We start from the raw sequence: 24,233 nt of genomic DNA, 5'->3' as shown, positions 1-24,233 counted from the left end.
CCCACAGTGCATCAGCTGTGTCTGTTTATTTCTGAACACTGGTTGTCGATGGAGTTCATGTTCTTTCCCAAGAAGCTCCTAGACTCCATGCAAATCAGAAGATGGAGCTGAGCACCATCTAAGAGTGGCCCAACATTGCATGACAGTTAAAGAGGTTTTATCTACCCAAAGCCCACCAACAGCCCCCATGAGAGAGCCTTCTAATGCTAATTGCTGGCATAGCCATGTCTTAGATCTGAGCCAGCAGGATGGTATCAAGATACCAAGAGCTCCCTGAAACAGGTAATGGGAGCTATATTTTGCAAATGTGGAAATTGAAGCGCAGAGAGGTCCAGCAACTTGTCCAAGCTGATGTGGTTGGCAAATAGCTAGGCTGGATGTAGGCCCAGCTTTTGCTACTCTTAAAACCCAGGCCCTTTCCATTAGGCCATACTGTCCTCTTGGGTACCAGGCACTGTGATGACGAGGAAATAAGAGGCAATCTTTACTTTACATGAACTTATGCTCCAAAGACAGACACACATCAGAAGTTAAATAGACCTAGTCATAATTATTTAGGCCTAAACAAGCAGAGGCCTTTAGGAGAATTGTCTTCAGCCAACCATCTCAGACAGGATATTTTGCTCTCAGTCATTACTGAGTCTCCATAGAATGATCATAAGATTTTACAGAAAGAGCAAGATCCGTCCATGAGTCCAAAGGGCCATAACAGGGCTGGAAAGGATGGATGAGCCCAAGATCAGACGTCAGGGAAAGTGGAACTGTATTTACTCTGGGCCAGGCACTGAGCACAAGCTCTTTCTACACTTTATCCCATTTTATCTTCACGGCAATCTGATATATAGGTACCATTATCCCCATTTGACAGATGAGGAAACTGAGATTTGGGCAGTGGAACCAACTTGCAGGGTCACACAGCTAGGAAGTGGAGGAGCCAGGTTCCATGCCACATCTACCTGACTTCAAAGCCCATAACTCAGGCACTTTACTGCTGCACCTGATTCAGGTGCTTTTCATTCCAAGAATGACTAGACAAAGCTCTGCTAATGATTCTTGCACTCCCCTGTAGTGAAGAAAGAACTTGAAGTCAGGTGGAGTTAGGTGGCCCCGGACTGTTCTTGGTGCAGCTCTCTGACACGGGGACCCCAGCACATGGCTTTCCTTGTGTGGCTCTCACACCAGGCTGTGAAGGCTCCAGAAGGAAGCGGCGACACGAGTCGCTCATCTTGATATCCCCTGTACTAGGCACATACAGCATGAACAAAAATTTATTTTCTAAGTAAATGGAATATCTTATTGGTGGTTAGTCTGAAAAACTATCTTCATATGCAAAAGACAGAATATTTAATTCACATGATCGACAACTGCAATTAGAAAATAGATGGAAATTTAGGGCCAAAAGACACTTGTGTACAAAAACAACATAGTGAACTTTAAATCAATGAAGAAGAAATGAACAAAGATAGATATATAATAGAGGGAGACAGAGAGAGAGATAATTTTCAAAAAATGTAAAACCTGTAACTTTTACACATGTAAAGCATATGTCAAAAAGTTATGTAATTCATACATAGAGGACCAGCAGGGATGGTAAAGCTGGCTCAGAGGAAAATCTGAGAGCTGAGGTTTATATGGCCAGTCAAGAAAGACATTCTGAAATAAGTTTTCTAAGTTAGAGACCAAACTAGTTAATGACTGCTTTAGTTTCCTAGACTGCTCAAGCAAATACCATGAAATGAGTCAGGTTAAATGATGTGAATTTATTTGTTCATGGTTTTGAGGCTAAAAGAAAGCCCAACTCATGGTGTCATCAAGGCAATGCTTTCTTCCCAAAGACTGGCATCCTGGGGCTGGCTGCCCGCGGTCCTTGGCTCCTTTGTCACATGGCGGAATCTCCTGGTCTTTCCCTTCTCTTCTGGTTCTGTTGAATGTCAACCTCGTGCTTCCTGAGCTTTCTCTCTATATATCTGTATGGATTTCACTCCTCTTATAAAGGACTCCAGTAATAGGATTAAGACCCATCCTGACTGAGGTGGGTCACACCTTAACTGAAGTCACTTCATCAAAACGTCCTACTTACAGGTTGAGACCTCTCCACTCCCAGCATCAGTCACCATCTCCACTGAGGCAACATCCTCGGCTCAAGAGGCCCAGTCACTGTTTCTCCTCCTCTATGGGGAAGGAAGGCCACTCAGAAGCAAAGTCCAGGGAGGAGAAGGAAGGAAGGGCTGATGAACGGAGTGTTCTTAAGGGCCTGGGAGAACGGGGCACTCTCCACCTCTACACAGCATACACCTCCGCCTCCGTAGCTGTCGTGGCTTCCCGAGTCACGTGACTCCTGCTCAGCTCTGGTCTGGTTTCCCAACGCTCTAGTTGGGTAGCCCTGTCTTCTGACTCCTTCTTTTCTGGCTTGCAGTATTAGGCATTGCCTTTCTGCCCTCAGGAGGACTCCTCTACAGACTTAGAAATCCAACAACTTGTGGGGAAAATGACCCAACTGTTCCACAGGAACCCATTAACAATCACAGCTCCTGTCTCTTTTAACTACCATGGTGTGGCTGCTGGCCCTGCTGCTTCAAAAATTTGCAAAGATTTCAGAACATCCAGGGCACGGTTGCTTGAACTGTTCACTGATTTGAGCTGTAGTGCAGAAATGATGAAGAATGCAGCAGATTATTTTTCACTTTTACAAGGGTTCATAAATTCATTGGATGAATCTACCCTAAAAAGCAAGTTATGATATATTCAAAATTTCAAGTGGACTGATGCATTATTAGGATAATTCTAAGTTCCCAGCAGGATGCTGTTTTTTAATTAATTTCCATGGGATTAATGTCACTTTATGGTATACCAAATATGCTTCAAGACTGACTGGGAAAAGAAAACATAAGAGAAGATGAAGCAAAAGAAGTTCATCAAAGCTTAAAAATTGCAGCTGGGATTTTTAAACATTTAAAGAAAATCGCATCTTAAAATTTATTACACCTGCAGGAAAGGGAAGGGATTTAGAGGCACAGCTCTTAGAAGCTTATATTATCCGGCATCAAACTGAAATCCAAGAAACAACAATTGCTTGAGCAATTGAACTAAAACATACTCCTGGATTAACTGCTGCACTGGCATACGAAACAGCCAATTTCTATCAAAAGCTGATCATACTATATCCAGCTGGAGCCTGCATTCTCTGAAAAGGAGAAAAATATCTTCATCTGGAAATGTGTTGCTACTCAGCTTATGCTAACTGTTACCATGGTCAGATTTGTTGGCCAGTGATAAATGCAGTTTAGAGATCAGGTCTCTCCAAGAAGCAGAAAAATTTTTGCCAAGGCAGAAGTATTAGGCAAAGAATATGGAGAAACCAAAGGATCTGGAACAATAGTCAAAACTTCAGGACACCTGTTGTTTAGGAAACTTGGAAGTCTTTGTGAAGAATACCCTAGAAAAATGTCAGAGAGAAAAGGGATCTATTTAACTTTCAAAAAATTCCAAGAGAAGCCCCATAACTGGAACTGAGAGTGAATTATGGTCTTGCAGAGCCTGTACCTTTCAAATTTCCTCCTATAAGTTTGCATTGGACACTAGAAATGCTGGCTACATTTGATCTCACCAAGAAACCCAAGGATGACAGTACCAAACCCAAACCAGAAGAAGCAAAACCTGTGAAAGAACCAGAAATCAAATTTCTAAAGGACACTGGATGCTACATCTCCTAAAATACACTGATACAATGTGCACTTTGAATTTTTATACTAGTAGATAAGATAAAACTACAGAACTTCAGATTTCTTACAATGATTTCTCTGAAGGCTATAAAATAATTTATTATATTCAGAGGGAATCTGCTTTCGGTTTATGAGTTCTTGATTTTTAATATAGTAGAGATGTTTCATGCTTTGTTTCTGGTCTCTCCTTTTTAATAAGGGCATTCTAAAGATTTTATTGCACCTCTAAAGGGTGTATTAGGGGGTTGGATCTTTTTTGAACTCTGGGTAGTTTCTGATTAATATATTAAATTACAGGTCAGACTCATGTGATTTCAGATACATTTTTCTATCTTCATAAAAATGTGTATTTTCTTTCCTCTTATCTGATACCAGAAGAATGACAGGAATCGGTTTTTAACAGGGAAAGTTTTTTGCCCCTCACCATTATGTTAATTGTAGCACAGACTTGTGATGTTTTGAGTCATTTGTCTTTTCTGTCATTTGTGGTTAAAGATCAGAAAATCACTCATACCCAATCTCTTACATGTACTAGAATGTATAATTTACAGGAAAATTAGTATTTATAGGTATCTTGAGCCCATACAAGGCCTTATTCCTATTCTGGTAGTCCTCTGCTTCATTTCAGTCTCAATAAACTTACAATGATTTTTACAAGTACCTTTTTTAATGGGGTTTTTATTTAGAGAACAGAACACTGTAACAGCTCATGTTGTTTCTGTAATGGAGAAGACAGAATAAAAATGTTTTTTGAAGAAGTCAAAGACTACATGCTGGAAAGAAAAAACTTTAAACTTAAATGAGCTATGTTGTCCGAGATTACACTAATGGTCTCAACTTCTTTTTTAAAGGAGTTAAGTAAAATGCCTTAGTTATCCTAATTTCAGTGCACATCGTTTTTATTTGGTTTTCTAATATACATATCCTGTCAGAATTGTATTGCTTTAGGCCAAAGGCTGTAACAAACACTTAGAGAACAAACATAGATACACTATCATCTTAAAAATAGATTGTAGGATAAATCTGGACCTGGCATCATGGGATTGAGAACATCTTCTTGATCAAAAGGGGGATGCGAAATGAAACAAAATAAAGATTCAGTGGCTGAGAGATTTCAAATGGAGTTGAGAGGTCACTCTGGTGGACATTCTTATGCACTATATAGATAATACTTTTTAGGTTTTAATGTATTGGAACAGCTAGAAGTAAATACCTGAAACTACCAAACTCCAGCCCAGTAGCCTTGACTCTTGAAGACGATTGATTGTATAACAATGTAGATTACAAGAGGTGACAGTGTGATTGTGAAAACCTTGTGGATCACACTCCCTTTATCCAGTGTATGGATGGATGAGTAGAAAAATAGGGACAAAAACTAAATGAAAAATAGGGTGGGATGGGGGGATGATTTGTGTGTTCTTTTTTATTTTTACTTTTTATTCTTATTCTGATTCTTTCTGGTGTAAGGAAAATGTTCAAAAAATAGATTGGGGTGATGAATGCACAACTATATCATGGTACTGTGAACAGCTGATTATACACCATGGATGGTTGGTTGTATGGTATGTGAATATATCACAATAAAACTGAATTTAAAAAAATAGATTGTGATGTTTAAAACAAATTAATTTAGCATATACACAAACTTAAGAAATAGCAGATGCATACTACTTTAACAGAAGTCACACATCTGTAGGTGTATCTTGATCTCTGGGGGCTTTAGCCAGTTTTCCTATTATAAAAGAGACATGTTCACTTCATAAAAATAATTAAAGTAGTACTGTATGTCTGTTGAGAGCTTTCTGTGTGCTAGGCATTCTGCTGAACATTTACATAGATAAATCTAGAATCCACACTGCAACTCTGTGAAAAATAAATACCATTATCCCAAGGAAAATCTGTATAAAGTGTTGATATCAGAATATGCATTTCATTATTAAGAAGAGATTAAATAGATTATGCCTATCTGAATCAATATTGTGTTCAAATAAATGGTTACTGACATCACATATCATAGTTTATACTCCTTAGGCTACATAGAATCAGTATGGTTACTGATTACTAATTGATCCTCACAGTGTCACATTTAAAACCTAAAACAGCATTTTCCAGAATAAGTGGAGTAATAACTAAACAGACATTTAGTTTTATTTGACTAGCTATAGGAATAAATGTTTTATTCCATTTCACTGTATTTTGTGCAGTCTTTAATGAAATCATTGATCTGTTTGCTGTATGCCATTTACTGACAAAACATTAAACAGTATTTGACTCCAGCTTATTGCTCTACCTATAGAACATATTTATCTTAGGTACTAGTTCTGAGTAACCTGGTTACTAAATTTTCACAATTGACATTTTTGTAGGTTATAGTACCATATATGAAATTGAAACATGTAATGTGTTCAGTGCTTCTATAAAATTCAATAATACTGGTATTACTTTAAATCAGTGATTGGCAGCTCTGACAAAGGCAGATAATAAATATCCTGTTGACTCAGCAAAGGTGACACTATGTGACTAAAATTATATAATACTCTTTGAAATGGCGCTAGAAAATTGGGGGATTTAACAAACGCAAAGAAGTTGCATGAAGATTATAGCTTAGAGAAATGTAACTATTTGTGCTGTCACATACATTTAATAATATCTATTTATTTATGAAAATAAAAAGTAGATTCACTTACAAAAAAAAAAGGAATGGTTTAGATTTAAGTACATGTTTTTCTGGGGTATACATACAGCTTCAAACCACCACCATGACCTATAGGGCAATAAAACTGTAAGCCCTGGAGTTATCTCCCCTACCAATGACAAATCATTTGTGCCTCTAATGATCAAAAGTCTATAAGGTAACTCGTTACTTAGCATCTGAGCCTTAATCAATAGTTAGTCATAATTCAAGCAAAAGTACATTCCCTAGAAATTAAATAATCATTGGGTGGGCTTGTTAGAAAATGTTCCAGGATGACACTGACAGTTTTAGATAATTTTTCTTAACAAATAGAGTTTTTAAATTTAAAAATAGCTTTGGGCTTGGCATCACAAATAGAGTGATATCTTCTGACTCTCTATCTTAGGTCTCAGCAAATTGCCAGCAACTATTTTGTCATTTCCCGAGCTTATCTAATAGACTTTCGTATTACAAACAGAATTTCATAGTCTGCACCGCAGTTATATTGTTAAAATGCAACATATTGAAAGACTATTTCCAAAGCAAATAAAGTCATCCACTGCCAGGGAAAAACAGGGATTATCGTAAGAATATGAGTTAAAGCTCTACCAAAAATAAAGCTCTCCAAAAATACTAATCCCCTGGTATTATAGTTAACTATTTGTTTAAACACATTTAATCCACCAAAGATACTGTTGTGATTGAGTCACTTGTCCCTATGAATAAATGGTAATGGACTTGCGTTTCCCACTTTTCTTTAATTGAGTGTCCAATAATTGGTATTTTGTAACAGCTCAGCAGAGGCTTTTCTGTAGTTTTTTAACGCTGTGCATGAAAAAATAGTAGTGGCAATCAAGTTTGGGAAAGAGGGCTTAGGGAAAAGTATTTTAACTACTTACTAACTTTTAAAGTATGGCAAACTCTTAGAAGCATCTATTTATAGAAAATCAATATAGTAATTAGAGATTAGTCTTATCTGTTTATTACGATAATTCTCCCCAGAATCTCCATTCATCACCTAGTGCCCATCCCTCATCTGACTTCATCTGAAACTCTTGGAAAATGATTTTAAAAAGATGCATCAGGAACCCCAACTCACCCCTGAGATTCTGATGCAGGAGACGGATCCCAGGAATGTACATTTGAAAACTCAGTTGGTGATTCTGACACACACCCATGTGTGGGAACCAATAACCTGGGAGGATACCCTCCCTGTGGGTCTACTTCATAGAATAATGTAAAAAACATGAAGCCTGGCATAATTACTACAGTTCTAACCTTTAAATGAAGGGGACTGGACTGAGCCCCTAGATCGTTCTAATTCATGAGCCTTTCTTTACTCTGAATTTTAATTGTGCAGTTCACAGCAGGAACCTAAGTTCAGTCAACCCTATCCAGGGCTGGAAACCAAAGCCTAAGCCAGAGGTTAGCAAATCAATAACTGGGGGAAGGGAGAAAAGCTCATCCTAACAGGAGAATGCTGGCTAATAAAACATAGGGAAACATCTTCAGGACCTCATGTTAGGTGGTGGTTTCAAAGATGTTACAGCTAAAGCACAAGCAACAACAGAAAAGACAGATAAATGGAATGTCATCAAAATTTAAAACTTTTGTGCATCAAAGGAGTTTTTTTAAAAGGTAGAAAGACAACCTACAGAATGGGAGAAACTGTTTGGAAACTGTATATCTGATAAGGGTTTAATATCTAGAATATATTTAAAAACAAACTCCTACAAATCAACAAAAAATGAGAAAAGAACTTGAATAGACATTTCTCCAATGAAGATATAGAAATGGCCAATAAACACATGAAAAGATGCTCACTCATCATTAGTCATCACGGAAATGTAAGTCAAAACCACGAGATACCATCTCACACCCACTAGAATGGCTGCTATTAGAAAAACATTAAATGATAAATGTTGGAGAGGATGTAGATAAATAAGAACCCTTGTACATTGTTGTTGGGAATGTAAAATGGTGCAGGCCCTGTAGAAAACAGTTTGGTGATTCCTCAAGAGGTTAAGTATAGAATTACCATATGACCCAGCAATTCCACTTCTAAGTATACACCCCAAAGAACTGAAAGTAGCAACTTGAAAAGGTATTTGCACACCAGTGTTCACAGCGGCATTATTCATAATTGGCAAAAGGTGCAAGTAACCCAATTGTCCATTCTATAAAAAGGAATGAAGTACTGATGCATGTGACAATATCGATGAAAGTTTAGTAAAATAAGCCAGCTACAAAAGGACAGATATGGTATAAATTCACCTAAATGAAATACTTAGAACAACCAAATTCCTAGCGTCAGAAAGTAGGTTAGAGGTTTCCAGGATGGGGAATGGGGAAATAATGCTTAATGGGCATAGAGTTTCTGTTTGGGGTGATGGAAAATTTCTGGCAATGGACAGTGTAACGGAGGCACAACTTAGCATATATAATTAACACCACTGAATTGTATATTTGAAAAAGGATTAAGGTGGCAATTTTAGGTTGTATGTAAGTTATCACAAACACACACGTACAAACCCATAGAACTGTATAACACAAAGACTGGGACTCTAATGTAAACAACGGACTGAAGTTAATAGCATAATTATAATAATGTTGTTCATGAATTGTAATGGAGGTACCACACTAATACAAAATGTGAATAATAGGGAAAACTGTGTGTGTAGTGGGGAGTATATGGGAACTCTGTGCTTTCTGCAGGATGTTTCTGTAAACCCATAACTGCTCAAAGGAAAAAAAAAAAGAAAAGGAAAGGAAAGAAGCATTTGGCAATCATTGTAGCAATAATTAACACATTTGATAATTATCCATGTAGGCTAAAAGTAGATCAGAGTTTGAGAAACAGAATACTTGAATAGTCTCAAATTGTCTCCCCACAAAATACTTACTAGTTACAAAGGGAAAAAAATAACTTTAAAGAAACCTGGTAGACAAATACCTTAATAAAGTGATTAAAATTTATCACCTATAATGAGAAAAACTGACACCAGATACCTCCTGATATAATACACTAAAAAAAGATACAACATCACTTCTGAGGTTTTTCCTGCCAAAAATACAAAACCTGAATCTAAGCATGATAAAATACCAGACAAATCCATTGTACAAAAGAACTGGCCTAGACTGTTAAAAAATATTGGAGTAGTGAAAATTAAAAAGAAGAAGCTAGTCCAGATTAAAAGATACAAGACAACATTAGAATTCAATGCCGTGATTGATTCTAGGCTGCATCCTGGACAAGAAAAGATACTGTTAGGACAATTGGCAGGTTTCAAATAAGATCAGTAGATTATGTAATTGTATCATATCAATGTTAATTTCCTGGTTTTGATCACACACTGCAGTTGTATATTAAAATGTCCTTAATTTTTTCAAAATACATTCTGAAGTATTTAGGGGCAAAGGGACAAAATATCTGCAACTTACTCAGGAAAAAAGTACCAATATAATATAATACAGTGGTGTGCTCGCAAATGTTTAATAACCAGCTCTCCAAAACTGTGTGCGTGTGTGTGTGTAAATATGTATACACACACACATACACATACATCCATTCATTTAGTATACATTTTACTGATATTAAGAATGTGTAGTATATAATTTACAAATAATTAAACATGCAATAGCCTTCATTGTAAATTCTATATAACACATTGATTGTTACAGAATGCTTTCCTTGATTTTTGCCAAACTCTTACATCTGTAGCCAATCTGAGGTTGCAATTGACGAACAAGTGTAGTTCTGACAAGAACATTGGTTAATATTTTTGTTTATGTTAGTGAGTAAGATGAAAGTGAAACAACAAAGATGTATGCCATCAATGACCTGAGTCATACTTTGCCAAATCAAACAGTGTTTAAATACTGGAAGAATTTTTCCCCTATTCACAATGTAGCAGCTATAGGCATGATCACTTTAATCTGCTTTCTTAGCAGGGTCTCGTGGCTTTCTTAAGTCTAGACAAACAAGAAAGCAAGAAATCAAGCCCGGATTTGTAACATTTTCCACTTTTTGCGATGTAAATATTCCCAGCATGGCCTATTTCAAGCTACCTATGTGATCTCACTGAACGTGGGGTTGGAATGAGATGTGCAGCAGCACATCATGGTACAGTATTTTCATGGATACAACAGAAGAAAATAACCTCTAGAACATAGGTAACAGTGAAATGTAGTAAAATATTTAGGAAGAGATGAGTCTTGAATATTTGGTTATTTTTGTGAGTTTGGAATTTGGAGGAAGCATTGATCATTGTGGCATCTGCCTCTTTGTTTTTAAAATAATTTAATTGTAAGCTAAAAATAATTTAATGTTTAATAGTGGCTGTGTTTAACAATTAGCTCTCAAACACCTGGAAATTTTAGCAATCAGCTCTCACAAGCCAGCTCCAGCACACCACTGCAAGAAAGAGAGAATGAAAAAGCAAATGCGTTCAAATGTTAATATTCAGGGAGTCTGGATAGGAACTCTCTCTACCCTTTCTATGACTTTTCTGTAAATCTGAAATTATTTCTAAATTTAAATATTTAGAAATCAACTACACCCTGATTCATGGATTTATGAGGGCTCTCTCCTTGTATGGACTGACACAAATTAGGCACATTTTTACGGCACGCACTGCTAAGAAATCATAGGGAAGAAAGAGTATGCAGGAAAAGGCAAGCACAGACTTTGCAGGCAGCAGCTCTGAATCCCTCAGCTCCTCCATTTATTGCCCAGTTATTTTACAGCAAGGCGAATGACAGCCACTCTATGTGTAAGTTTTCCCACAATGCAAGCAAAGTGTGCTAAAACTACGATATGGACAAAGTACCATAGGAACAAGGAAGTAATTGCTGACCTTTCTCTCCACTGCTCCTTCCTATACCCTCTGGCTTTTCATCTGTGCCCCTATTTATGGAAGAAGCAAAAGGCTAGGGAAGTAGTAAGTGACAATGGGTTAGCTTGTAATGAGCTGATCTCACCGGCCTATAGGACTTCGGTGTCTCACCTGTAAAACCGAAGGGTGGTTCTAGTCCCTTCCTGCTCTAACACTTTCACACCCAGACAACTTGCAAGTGGAGACTAAGAGTCTGCACCACTTTTGAAAGTTGCTCCCGTTTATCATGGTGGCACACCTAATTTCACCCCTGCTGGAATTTGGCCATTTATTGATGTGAAGCAGCTGTCGCATGGCACGACAGTGTATAGCAGTTTGGACAGGAAGTCAAAGATCCCACAACCTCTTGAAACTGCAAGGAAAATTTATTGGGCCTATTATCATGGCTTCACAGTTGTTGTGAAGTGGAAGTTGGACTCCCCTGTTAGACAGGAGTTTGGAGGAGGCGTTGGTCACTGCTGCACCTGCCACGTGACTTTAACCTGAAAGGAATGTCATGGCCCATGCCAACACTTGACCGGAAAGCTTCTAAGACAACCACTGTGAGTGTCCCTCGAGGGTGACGACAGCAAACATCCATTGAAGGCCTGTTGTCCTGGTAGGAGCCTAAAGATGCACATGAAGATGAAGTTACCAAGATTCTGTCCAAGCACTTAAAGTACCGAGAATCAGAAAATTCTAGAGCAACTTGGAAGTGGCCTTGGAGCCAGTCTCACCCATCTGACCATCTGGTTGGAGACATGCATGCACGCTGACAAAGATCCCTCGCAGTTCAAGGCTATAAATTAAATGTGTCATGTGTAGGGGAGGGATATAAGAGCAGAAGGGTGCAGGGGAAAATGGGATCATTGAAATCCTCAGGACTTCCCAGCTCTGCCCAAAGAGAGAGGAAGCTCAGGAACCTTGCCCCCCAAACTTTAATTTCCAGAACAAACCCTCTACCTGATTAAATGGGGATTAAGAGGCAACAAAGGAAAAAGAGGCGATGGGTTCCTTGGAGTCTGAGGGTTAGGAAAGGAGAGGAGCAGGTGGCGAGTTGAGAGGGAAGGTTTAATAAAATGAGATTCAAAAAAGAAGGTTCTAATCTTACAGCAGAATTTCTACACAGATGGGTTTATAATCAGAAGCCCCAAAACAGTAATCAATCTTTAGCTTCCACCAATACACATTAGGGGTAGGGGAAGGAAGGAAGTAGCAAAGAAGTGTTTGCCTTTGCTTTTTGTTGTTGTTGTTTTTTTCCTCCTCTGGTCCACCTAAATCTGTTTGCGTACTTAGCCTTAGGCCACCCCACCAGCATCCCCCTCCACATTAACCACATACTGGATGACAGACCCATCCAAGCCATTCGGAGTCCTCCAATTTTTAGTCTGCAGCAACTTGTAAACAAATCATCCTCGTTTCTGAAGTTTAGTTAACATAGGCCGGCTAGTGCACCCTGGGGTGCTTGCACCCACGTGATACCAGATAGACTCCTCTCATCACCAAGCCTGTAGGATGCTCTTGGGGCAAGATGCTTATGTCTCCAGATTCCAGGAGACCTTCGGGTAATCCACCCAAAGGCAGGGCTGAAGGTGACCTTTGGGGCACCTCTCCCAGGGCAGTGTCTAGGTCTCCAAGTCTTCCACTGTCAGATCAGGCCCAGGTCTTGGCCAAACCCAAACACCACCTTCCCAAGTTGGCATTTTCCTGAAATCACCAGGATTAGACTGCTTCATTTCACCTTGTTCAGATTAAGACACGGTGGCCTTGTTAAACTGCAAAGACTTCACCTGTTAGTGCCTTGCAAGAGTTGATTTTGCAGCAAGAGCTTGCTTTCACCCAGCAAAGACCTGAGGACATTAAGAGAGGGATGATAGGTACATTTTGTTAAAGAGGTTTGAAAAAGGAGATGAGTTGGGGAGAGAACAGGATAACAGAGAAACTGGATAAAAGAGAAAAAGATCAAAGCAGGATTGGGGTGAAAGAATGACACTGCTAAGGGCAAGCTGTTTACCTCTTCCAATTTTTGCTGGAGTCAAACTTTAAAAACTGAATAGCCTCCTAACAGCTGGTACGTTTCTCTTCCCTTCACTTGAAGTAGTATTTGGAAGTTATTCCTACTTGTGCCCTGAGTAAAGCATATTAAATAATGTGTCTATAAGTCTCAAAGGCCTAGAACGAACTCAGGCCCACTCTAAAATGGCCCCAATTCCTTCCTTCTATAGAAACAGAGTTGCAGTTACTTCCCAGGGCAAAGTTGACCCAGTGTGTTGTCTGCATCCTCATCCTAGTTAGTGTCAACTGACCTTTGGGCAAGGGAGAGTGAAATGAAGGGTAGGAACCATCATGGAAGGCAAAACTCTCTACCTCGTTACACTCCATTCAGGGCAATGAGCTTTGCCACGTCTTAAAAAACTTACTATTTGCATGTCACTCCCTCCAAACCCACAATCATAGCTTTATCAGCTGGCTTAATAATGCAAGCCTCAACAATTCATCCCATCTCCTACCAGTCCTTTGTCAATGCGCATCGTTTGGTCCCACCAAGATGCTCCTCTCTGGGTCTTTTCACCAGCTGTTCCAACTACCCAAAAGACCCTCTTTCTAACCCATTCAAACTTTCCTCCTTCTTTCAGGACCTGGCTCGTGCCTCCATGTCTTATGCACAGACTACATCAACTACTGCAACCCACATCCTCTTTCCCTTCTCTAAGGTCCAATTGTGCTGTTGTCTGAACATCACAATTCAGCATTTTCTACATTAAACTAACATCAACTGAGTCCTTTTGAGAGTCAGAGTGCTAGGCATGAGACTGGGTTAAGGTCCATCAAATACTGCTCTCCAGGGTGTCTTGTTCATAAAGCTTGCCTGGCCTACCAAGATGGTAAGTTTCTCAGGGATGAGGCCATGCATATCTTCTCCATCCCTCTGCACATAACATAGTGGCAGGGTCAATATAAGGAATTTGTTGTTTTTCATTGCAAATTTAATAACAAATTAGATACAATAATGAAAGGACTTTAAAGTCTTAGAGTTTGAGCAAGAGTTCAAGAGTTCAAGAGTTTGAGTATATGCTTCTTATGTAAAGTTCCTCCTGGTACCCTCCCTCTATCCTCCAAAAAAAAAAAACAAAAAACAAAAAACAAAAAACCCTTAACATGCATAATAGACAGGGAAAAGCATAGAATCAAAACAGGTACTTTGGAAGGAAAAAAAAAGTAGTTACAAGTTTGCCATATTCATTTGAATTTAGGCAGACTGTAGGCAGAATGTTTATGGTTTGGGCAAAGGAAAGAGTTTGAGGACAGGAAAGATGGACTGCGAACCATTTCACATTATAGTTTTGATCACCACACCTCAGCTTATTCTCCTGCAACAGTAAATAGACATGCTGTTTTCTTCCAACCATCCATGCACAGTTTACAGCTGCACCTTCACAATTTGAAAAACACATCCCAGATCCAATGGGCTTCTGGTTTCAATGTACACCATTTTGGAACAGTTGATTGCATTTGAGGTTTCGTACTAGAGCTGCCCCTCTTAGCTCCAATGAGTTCATACATTAAATAGACTGAGTAAATATCATTATGTGTGATTTAAGAGTCCTTTTCTTTTTCTTTTTCTTTTTTTTTTTTTCCAAAAGGAACCAACTCATGAAAATTTCATAGAAAGGAAATAGAAAATCAAGGGCAGGATGTAAAAATGTGACAAATCATAGAAGCAAATGTGTTAAGTGGGAACTTCCTAAAGGGTTTTTACTGTCTCTGGTTATACATTCTACTTATCACCAAAATTGAGACTAACGAGCTTCTGTTTTCCTTAGCAGTTCTTCTGAATGGAGGAACCAAAAGAAGCAGTGTTCAGTGTGTGCCTTCTAGAAACCGTTTTGGGCACACTCACCTCTCTCCAACCCACTTCAAAGTACAGGTAATACTGGATCAATCCCGAAGGATCTGGCAGCAACAAAAGGTGTTGACCACTCCAATGAAAGGGCTACTTAACCCAAGCGCTGTGCACACAGAGGTCTTTTTGCCCCTAATTCTGTTTGCCCAGCATCCATGCCAGGTCAAGCCCTTCAAACGAGCCCTTTATATCCCCAGGAAAAGAGTAAGGCAGGCCCAGGTGGGAAAGAGCCTATGGTGAGACTTCCACAATCCATCATACCAAAGGGCAATCAAGGGAAATATTTAAAGGACATCTAAACCAGGGCAACTGGGCAGAGAGCCAAGATGTGCCCAAGGATCCGAGGGGCTTTTGACACTCCAGTAGCCAGCTGTTGGGATTAGCTTTCCTTTTCTGTCTTTTCCTTATTCTGAGTCCTGCCTCAGTAACTCTGGCTCAGAGATCTGAAAGCAGTTGTGCTGATCATATTGGGTCTGTCCAGAACTCAGAGCTTGTGGACACAGTTGAAAGGCTAATTATCTGAATGTGAAGACAGATTAGGCAGTTTTTACAGCATCGCCAACTCAAAAGGTTTCTATTTTTATCTACTAGGAATAAAACAAAAACAAAAAACCAGAGTACAGGTTCCTATTTTATTTCTGAAAGATCAGTGATTTCCAAACTTTTTGAGCCTAAGGATCCCTTTTAGGTCAAATAAATTCCTCTACCCACCCTGTGGCGGTAATTGTATTTTCATTTCCTTTGACGAAGAAAGCACACAATGTCAAAAAGCTATTATAAATTAAATGATTGTTTTATAATAAATATGTATAATAGCACAGCCTCTACATACATTTGAAAAACTTATGTAAAAGACATTATTCATTCATCACCCATGCCAACGCCTCCCTCTTTCTCTCATCTGCTCTTTCAACCTCACGGGATGCCCCAGGTTTAGAGCTCAGAAACCCCAGAACTAGTTTGCAGGGTAAACAGAAGTTTAGGAAGGGGAGCGTTATTTGGTATGTAACTCATCTCCACCTGTCCACCGCCCACCCCTCTTTCTAAAAGCAGAGACCGGAAGTCTAGCAGACAATAGAGGCACAAGGGACGGTGGAGCCTGCCCCAAATGCCCAGACTTCCTGGTCCCCACGAAGGGTCTTGTGGATAAAACACCCAGGAGACCAAAAAACTGGTTTTCAACGTGGGTTTCTCAAGAACAGAATGAGCAACTGAAATCTGAGTTTCTCCATTTATAAATCTGGGAATAACGTGTGATGTATGAATTTTCCCCTCAATGGAGTAGTTTGGTTCATATTGAAAGAGCTAAAGCTGAATTTTAGCCAACTCCAAAGGGTTAAAGTAGGATAATGAGAGCTCTTGCCTTCCATCAATACCAATGTTAGCTACTGAAATAAAAAGATCAGCCATGCAGACTGGTCCAGTCTTGAGCAGGCAGTCAATTAATATTTAATGAATGAATGAGGAAAAAAAAAAAAAGCAACCCTGTCCAGCCACCAGGATGACAACTTGGGGCTGGCTGAGCTCCTCTGCACAGGTTCTGTTGCTCCCAGAGTCAGGGGGCACCAGGGCCTCTGGACAAATTTGGCCTTGAGGCTGGGTAAGCGGAGCCATGCCCACGCTCACTTCCCATCCTTCACCCAGGCAGGTCCCAAAACACTTGTCAAGCCAGGCTGATGGATGGGCCGGGAATGGCCTCGTTTGCTGCCAGGGGCAAGGCGCGGCAGCTGTTTAACAGCCTGTGAGTGACCCTGGTCAGCACTTTCAAGGCAGGAAGCACAGAAGAATGGAGTGTCCACTTAAAACCACGACAAAGCAGTGGGAGGAGGAACTTCCTCCCCTTGTAAACGGGCCAGCACTCTGGTCACTCTAATTACACACACACAAACGAGGGAGAAGGGGAGGACACGGGGAAGGCAGGATTAATGGCATAAAAATTGCTCTCCAGCAATCCCAGCTTGGCCCCCTCATTCCCCAAGAAGATAGTCGGAGCCTGTGGTCCCGTGTGCCTTGCACACAGAGATGAAGCAGCATAATATCTCCTCCCCAGGATTTGTGAAACAACATCTCAGGCTTCATTGTTTCCAGCTTCAGGAGTCTTCAAGGCATCCCTCGATCGTCCTCCTTAGGGGAACGATTCAGGCGTTATGTGTTTCCAAGGTCCGTAAGCGCCTTGGCACAGCCTGGGATCACCTCTTCCCAGGCTCCACTGCTCCTGGATGCCCCACTCAACCCTCTCAACCCATTTTTCTCCACCCCAGATGTCACATTTGAAAGAAGGAAAAAAGGAAGTCCAACTCAAGTGGACTCTCCCTGCCTGCCTTGTCAGAGCTGACATTTGTTTAAACATGGTGGGCGGAACGGTAGAGGGGAGGAGTGGGGAGGTCCCCGGCAGAAGTGATTCTTCCTATACACATTTTCTGCTTCCCCTTCATCCACCCCCACCCTGTTGTGTAAGGCACTCCTGAGTCTTGTGCCTTTTCCCAACCAGGTTTAGTGAAAATACATAATGCATTTGTCTATCCATTGCTGGAGTTCTGAATGTAGACGCATATGGAGGCTGGTTCACATTTTGCAAGATCTGCAGCTTATGCAGTTGTACAAATGCAAAGCATATATGAAATTACAAATACTAAATAGGTGTGGGACCTTGGAAAGGGTCCGTATGCATTAAGGACCCTGAAGCTTACATTTCCTTAGCTTCCAGGTAAATCTACACGTGGGTGTATGTACGTACACGAACACTCTTCTCAAGTTTCTGCTCAAGGAGGCTCAAGGGCCAAAGTATAAGGTAAATCTGACCCTAATAGGCAGCAGGGTTAGGGAACCACTTACACTGCAGAATGAGTCAACAGGAACCACCCTTTCCGAGGATTTTTTTATTATTAAATTTATTTAGCTTCCTCCCTCCCTCCCAAATGTTGCACAAATGGATAGAAATATTTGCTGAGTCTGAGTCAGGGATTGCTTTCATAAGAGAAGTCGTGATGTGTCCACATTGCCTGGTTTGCAAATGAACCCAGCCCTCCTGATGGGTCCCTGGCTTGAAAATATGCAGGTTAGTGCTAAATCACTCACCTACGCGGGCAGCTGACAAGACAAGCCCATACTCAGTGCCTGCTGAATGTGCTATACTGAATGAAGAGCTGTGAAAGACAAGCAAAAGCAGAAGTAGTAACCTCTCTTTCTTTCACGCGGGAGCTAAAGCTCTTGGCCCAGGGACTGCAGTACTTTGTGATCCTCAATTGTGCCACCTTGTCCTGCGGTGATTCAGGGAAAGGTGTAGGGGCTTGGCCTTAAGTTCTAAGACTTCAGTTCTAAGCCCAGTGTTGGGACTGTGTGATGTGGACAAGTCGGGAGGTCACTTTGGGCCTGGGTTGCTTCATCTGTGAAACGAAAACACTGAAACACGTAAGTCCAAAGCCTCTTCTCATTCTGTGCATTTGTGATAGCCCCATCTCAGGGTTCACTTTCTTTACCTGAGGCACCTCCTTCCTTAGATGGTCACCAAACCAAAGCCTACACCTCACTTGTTCCATTTTCCGCTTGGCGCCAATCCCCACTTCTGCCCCAATAGTATTTCTATCAGACTCAAATTGCAACCAACCAATCAATTTGGAAATAAAATGGGAAGACAGGAGAATAAGTGTTCAGTTTTCAAAAGGGCATACTGAGAAATGAGGGAGAAGCAGGGATGAAACAACAGGTAAGGAAAAGAGACCAAGCACCCACCTCTTTTGAGGAACGTCTCCTGTTGGAACAGTGATGACCATGTACAAAAAAATATGAGAAAAAGACGACAAGAGTCCAAAGAGGCATTGCCAGGAGTGAGAGGAGGTGCCAAGAGCCCCTGGGCTTGAGAAGGCCTGGAGGTGATGACTTTGACCACCCAAGGTGGGCAGGTCCCTGTGATGCCAAGGAGGACCGAGAATGTTTCCAGGGCAGGGACTGCCACGGCTACTCTCTTCCCTCTCAAAATACACCAAACTCAGGTTCTCCCAAGCCCCTAGGACAAATCCTCTATTGCCCCCCAGGGTATGCCCCTGTCCCATAAAACACCAAGGAAATCCAGTTCATTTCTGCTCTGGGACTCTTAAAGCCAACCTCCCTTCCAGCAAACTCATTTTTCCGCCAAGCCCTCTTGATCGCATGAGCTTCTTTCCCCTCTTCCCCTCAACTTCAGAATGATCCTTCTGCTATATAACCCCAGTGGGAGTGGGATCTTTCCCACAGCAAAGGACAAGTAAAACTATTCCTGACCCACCACACCCTCCTCTCCTATATTCTTGATTGTTTTTGGCTCCATCTTGCTCTAAGCTCATTCTCTATCTCTCCTTCCCCCCTGCCCATTGCCCACAGCAAATAAGGCAGTTCTTTAGAAACGACACTTCTTGGGGGTATTTAGAAAGCAGTATAGGTCATGACCTAACTCAAGGCCCCTTGTGACTGAGATCTGAGCAAATCTGATGTCATGAGCTAGTATGAAGTTGAATCATATGAAATTGCCATTATTCAACCATTTTGACATCCAAAAAAGCATGACAAATACATGAGGTTCAGTCTAATAAGGAGCCTGGTACACAAATGTTAAAAACATATGATCCACCTATTCTCTTCCCAAATAATACATACAAATCTGAGGGGGGATTACTTTCTGCATAAAGCAGAGGTTTTCAACTGAGGGCCATTTTGCACCCCACCCCCAATGGACATTTGGCAACATCTGGAGACATTATTGGTTGTCACAACTAGGGTGGAGTGGATGCTCCTGGCATCTAAAGAGTAGAGGCCAGGGATGCTGCTAAACATCCTACAATGCACAGGACAGTCCCCACGATAATGAATTATCTGACCCAAATGTCAACAGCACCGCCAAGATTGAGAAACCCTGGCATCAAGGGTTCCTGGGAACCCAGAGTCTTAGCTGTGTCATCAATCACCTACATCACAAACACGGCTCTGCAATCTGTCAGGAGGCCACTGAGACACAGGGGGCTGGTGTGTTAACCTTCTGCATCCTGAGGAATCAGAAGAGCAGCTTTGAGCTTTGGTCCCCAAGACCTCCCTCCAATCTGTAACCCCTCCCTGGACCAACATCCTCTCAGAAGACTCTTCCTCCAGTTCTGCTCACTAGCCTGACTTGATGGGAGTTTTCTAAGTATTCCCAAAACCCAATCCAAATCCCTGCATTGGAAATTGGGCTCTATTCCTGAGCCCCTTAGGTTTCCCTGCAAGCGAACGGCCGTCAACCCAGTCTACCTGCCCGCTTCACCCAGAAGCATGCAGAACTTACCACAAGGCCACTCCAGCCAGCCTGCTCAAACCACAGCACAAACCTCCAGATCAGAAGGAAAAGCTCGCTCTGGCCAGCTGTGGTGGGCTCATGTTGTTTCCTGGAAAGGATTGTATGTCACTCCCAGTGACAGAGAAGGGAATTTAAGAGGCTCTGCAGCACGGTATCACTTACAGACTCCAGCTGCTGCCCCCCATTAGGCAAAAAGCTCAAGTCCAAGAGGCTTAGTAAATACAGTTCATTTTCACTGTACATGAGCTATATTTGCCCTTAATCTGCAACCACCTCAGCTCTTTCCAGTTCTGTCAGTTGGCAGAAAGTCTGCATAAGGCTGAGGCACGTTAACATTTAGTTATGAATTGAGCCCAAGATACAGCCACAAAAATTGGCCACTCAGAGTGGAAGGAATGTTGGAAGTCATCTAAACAGGGCTAAATCAGAATTTCCAAAAATAACAGAGTCAGATTATTTTGCTCCAAAAGATTCCTAATGAAAGAGGTTCATCAATCTCCTTGGAAAACCCATCTCAGTATCACACAAACATGAGGCAGAGATGTGTCCCTGCTGTTGAAACGTCTCTCTATCCAGCTGCAATTTAACACTCAGCCATAAGATGGGGGGCTATTTTTTAAAATAAAACGGGGGACATAAGATCCTTTTCCAATACTTAGCCTGTTCTCTGCTTTTCAGAATTTAAAACCTGCCTGCCGTTCACCAAATGACACGAAGTGCTGGCAGATGGAGCAGAGAGAGATGGCTAAATGTATTTTAATGGGACCATTAGGATTATGTCAAAAGGTGAGAAAAAAGCATTCAGCAGCCAAGAAAACAAGCACTGGCCCACATGCCAGGACCAAAAGGAAATATCATGTGTTCTGTCTTTCCTCTCCACTCCTTTTTTCGCTTTTTATGAGAATCTGATTGAATAGGAGAGTCCCTGGTTCATGTGTAGCTGGCAAATGCACATTTAGTCCAGCCAAGCAATGTGGGCAGAAATATATGAAGGTAGAGAGAGGGTAGCACATTGGTTTCGAGTTAGCCAAACGGGATCAGGATGACTTTCAGAGTAAAGTAGACTACAGGGTTATAACCTCACTTTTAACAAACCAACCAATCATCCATATCTTCAACACTGGCATTTATAAATAATCTCTTCTCTAGGCTTCACCATACTTGCTAGAAAACCTTGGAGCTATGTGAAAAAGTTTAGAGCAAAACAGAGATCTTCATTTGAACCAGAATGTGTTCTTTCCACTGCTGATTATTTTCTCAGACCTTGTTCAACATCACTGAAACGAAGACAGGACTTCAATTCACTCCTTGACTTCAGCAGGTACAGTTCACTTAGTTATCCGTCCCAGGGAAGAGTCAGTTCCCCAGATCCTCTGCTTCTATCAGGGCTTCACCGTAATTACAAGCACAACTTATATTCATATGGCTTTTGACAGTTTACAAAGCAATTGAACACATATTTTTCTCATGAGCTCCTTAAACTATCCCATTTGCTATCCCCATTTTACAGATAAGGAAGCAATGAAAGAAATTAATGAGAAGCACAAGTCTGATGGCATGGGCTGGCACAGGCAGTCACAGCAATATCTATGAGGGCTGGAAGTCATGGGGAAGGCTCCCCTCCTACTCCCTTGGGGTTCACCAGGCAAAGCAGCGCTGAAACTCAGACATCTGCCTCTGCTGAGGTCCTTCATTTCCAAAATGATTCCATTATCTACCTGGCACTTCACTCTCAATTACTTCAGTATTAACAGTGGGATACTACTGACTGTACGCTCATTGAATCCATACCCTCGGGATGGGTGGTTAGTTACCATTTGATATTCACCAAACAAGAAGAATCTCTAAAGGTGCTACATGAGCTCATTACTAGCATAAGGAAAATCTTCACCAGAAGATGCATTATTAGCATAAAAGATTATACTTGTCTTTCCTTTGGAGAAATGGGTAGTGTTAGATAGATGTGATTGAGAGAAAAATTGTTCAGGTACTCTCACCCCTGCATGAACTGAACCTAAGAATCCTGCAAGCCCTAATCCTAATATTTGAGAAGCAGCATGGTGAGTCTTCCTCACCCTTGTTCCCACCTTTGCTCCTCTGTTTACAGGGCACTCTGTCACTGGGTGACTGTGTCCACTTCAGAATGAACCTATGGTGCAAGCACCTGGAGAGAGTACCACTTCACCAGCCTACAGGCACTTGCTAATAAACATGTGGTCTAAGAATGGCTTTCAACCTGGTGATGAGGCTGTGGTGGGAGGGATGTAGACCCTCCACCCATCACCAATTGCCAGAGGCTGCCAGTATTTACCAAAGGAATTGCTGAAATGCCACATTGATCAATTTGCAACTTATATTAGGGATCTTCATGTGCAAACACTGGCCTTGTCACTGTACAAGATGCAGAGATAGATGAAGGGTAAGATGGGGCCCAAAGGCCTGACAAGTTGGGAGCAAGAATAACACAAGTAACCAGCTAGTTAAGCACAGACTAGAAAGTGATTGTGCCCCAGGGAGGTGCAAAACAAATGTTAATAGTATTTGGACAAGGGACAGAGCATGCCTGTCCCCCTGATATTCCTGCCTTTGAATCTGGCACTCCACAGCAAACTAGAGGAAGCGTGGGTCCTAACTGCCAAAAGGAAGAAAGAGTTACTTTTTATAAAGTAAAAAGTCATTCCCTCAAAGAAAGGGAGGCTTAAGAGATAAGCAGGTAGTATGATTAGAAAACACTAAGAGGCACCTTCAGAAAAAACGCTTTTGTTGCTCAGATGTGGCCTTTCTCTCTCTCAGCCTAACTCTGCTGAGTGAATTTATTCACTACCCTTCCCGCTATGTGGGACATGACTCCTGGGGGAGTGAATCTCCCTGGCAATGTGGGACATGACTCCCAGGAATGAGCCTGGCCTTGGCCTGGAGGTATTGAAAATGCCTAATTGACCAAAAGGGGGAAAAGAAAGGTAACAAAATAAGGTTACAGTGGCTAAGAGATTTCAGAGAGTTGAGAAGCTATCCTGGAGGTTTCTCTTATGCAATCTCCAGCCAGATATCCCAAATGGCCACAGTATGCCAAGCCTTAACCAACAGTAGTCCTGAAATACCTAGGTCCCTATCTGAGACTCTATAAAAGTTTCACTAGCTAAGTTTACTTTTCAGAAACTTAAATTCCCCAGAGTGTTCCTATGCCAGATAAGTACCAAAATTCAGAGGCAACAGCCTCTCCAAGAACATCAACCAGATGCATCCCCCTTCCCCATAATGTTGACACCCCTTTTCAATATGAGCAAGTTAGGGTGGTCACTGACATCCCCAGACATCACCAGATGTCCCTGAAGATTGAGAAAGTGATTAAACAAGAGGAAGGAGTAACAACAGACAAGATAGGATTTAACAAAGGATTATGAATACTGAATCATACACACACACACACACACACACACACACATATACATATATATATATTTTTTTAGATGCTAGGGTATTAGAATAGCTAGAAGGAAATAATATAAATGGTGAGACTGTAACCCATAATTTTCTTGGAAATTTGCTCTATAGCTACTTGTTAAATTGTACTTTAAAAGTTATCACCTTTCAGTATATATATATTTCACAATAAGGAAATAACTGAAACTATGGAACTGTAACCCATAAAATTTTTTGAAAATACCTATATAACTACTTGTTGAATCGTACTTTGAAAGTTATCAGCTTTTTGCATATCACCTTTCTTTCTATACATATATAACATATTTCT

General features: G+C 41.0%; 1 long non-coding RNA gene and 1 pseudogene across 1 annotated transcript in view; one reads left to right on the top strand and one right to left on the bottom strand.

The window, feature by feature from the left end:
* LOC119540248 overlaps positions 1-24,233 on the bottom strand; it is a 34,951-nt gene that overhangs the window by 5,832 nt on the left and 4,886 nt on the right. The gene's annotated exons all lie outside the window — the stretch shown is intronic.
* Positions 2,489-3,713, top strand: LOC119540247 (annotated as a pseudogene).

Source organism: Choloepus didactylus, chromosome 7, assembly GCF_015220235.1.
Source record: "Choloepus didactylus isolate mChoDid1 chromosome 7, mChoDid1.pri, whole genome shotgun sequence".
NCBI classification, from domain to species: domain Eukaryota; kingdom Metazoa; phylum Chordata; class Mammalia; order Pilosa; family Megalonychidae; genus Choloepus; species Choloepus didactylus.
The sequence above is the reverse complement of the archived record's forward strand: the minus strand, read 5'-3'. Positions and strand labels throughout refer to the sequence as shown.